Source organism: Phyllostomus hastatus, unplaced genomic scaffold (assembly GCF_019186645.2).
Source record: "Phyllostomus hastatus isolate PE091 unplaced genomic scaffold, TTU_PhHast_1.1 phas_contig_118, whole genome shotgun sequence".
Lineage (NCBI taxonomy): Eukaryota > Metazoa > Chordata > Mammalia > Chiroptera > Phyllostomidae > Phyllostomus > Phyllostomus hastatus.
The window spans coordinates 70906-72463 of NW_025333543.1; the positions used below are offsets into that span (position 1 = coordinate 70906).

At 32.8% G+C, this 1558-nt stretch overlaps 1 non-coding gene across 1 annotated transcript; it reads left to right on the plus strand.

Annotated features, from left to right (window-relative positions):
• The first annotated feature begins 993 nt into the window (after positions 1-993).
• On the plus strand, positions 994-1207 carry LOC123824792. The gene has a single exon (XR_006786754.1). It is a non-coding gene; the product is annotated as a small nucleolar RNA U3 (small nucleolar RNA).
• The last annotated feature ends 351 nt before the right edge of the window (positions 1208-1558 follow it).

Sequence of the window (1558 nt, forward strand, 5' to 3'; positions counted from 1 at the left end):
GTTTCTGTCTTGAAAATTAAAGATTCAGTACCATAGAAAAGACTATAAGGTGCTCAAAAATAACATACACTAAGCTGTACTCTTTTATAAGGAAGTCTTAAAAAAAGAAAAAATAAAACAAAAATTTCCCAAAGTGGGCTTTAAAATTTAGGCTAGATTTTAAAATATAGACTAATAATAAATGTAACTCAAGAATATACAAAATAAAATAGATTCAACTTGATGTATTATCTAATTAATAGATGCTTATTATCTAATTATTATCTCATAAAGGCACTACACTAGTGGATGCAAAAATGCAAAAGTTCAATTTCAATTTAATTAAAAAGAGGATTCTCAGAAAAGTCATCTTTAGATAATACATAAAAATGAGAAGAAGGCTTTCCTTTAAAAGAAAATCATTCTACTTGGATATTGTGAAAAGATTTACAGTAGAGGGAGCTACAGTGAAGAGAAAAATATGTTTAAATTTAATTTTCCAAAAGTCCACATAGACATTTAAAAGTAGAATTATCAAGCAAAAAAAATGATTGTTTTACATAATATCAGACATTTCTACAACAAGCATCTAGGGAAATCTTTATTTTTGAAAGTATCAAGCATTATATTGGTTGCTTTGGAGATTACATGCTCAGTTTCTTCTCCCAATTTTACCAATTAGCAAAGTTATTTTATCCCTTGGGGGGAAAATAGAAGAGGCAGAGAAAAGATAACTATAGATGCTTCTTCCATACTATTCTGTAAATTCATTTCCACTCAGGACACAAAGATTGTGGGGGAAAAATACATTCTCTTATCATTTGTCTATAGGTACCCTGGTTTTCTGGGGACAGTCACAATTTGCATGCATGTCCTCAGGGGATTATTAGTAGAGCAACTTTTAATTTTCAAAGCTGTCCCAATTTAGACAATCAGTTATACGGATACCCTACATATGTAGCAATTGTCCTATGTAGACTCTGGAAAAGTATAATACCAAAAACAGAAATTTAAAAGACTGTACTTTCAGGAATCATTTCTCTAGTTTGTTACCGGAGGAGTTTCTCTGAATGTATGACACACTAGAAACCATGAGGAGGAGGAGGCAGAGTTCTTCTCTCCTGAGTGTGAAGCTGGTTCTTGGTGTTGCTACTGCAGCTGCCATTTTCATTGGTGTTTGGTCTTGTCCTGCTTTGGGAGAACAATCCGGAGAGGACATGATCTGAGTTTAAAAAGAGAGAGAGAGCAAGACAGAGAGAGAGAAGAAAGAAAAAATTCATATTTCTATTTACCCTACAAAGTGGAGAAATGCGAAATTTCAAAATATACAGGATGTGTCAAAAGTAGGTTTACCGGTTGTTCGTATGTAAAATAATGCAATATTAATAAACAAGAATGAACACTGTTGCTCGTGCTCAAAACTGTAAACCTACTTTTGCCAAACCCTTTATATTTATACCTCAAACATGCAATAAAATTGGTGATGTCAAGTAGATATAATACTTTGATTTATTAGCATCGTCGACAAAAAAATGGGCTACATACTACAATTGCAAAGCTCAGGAGAGGCCTGTGTGGC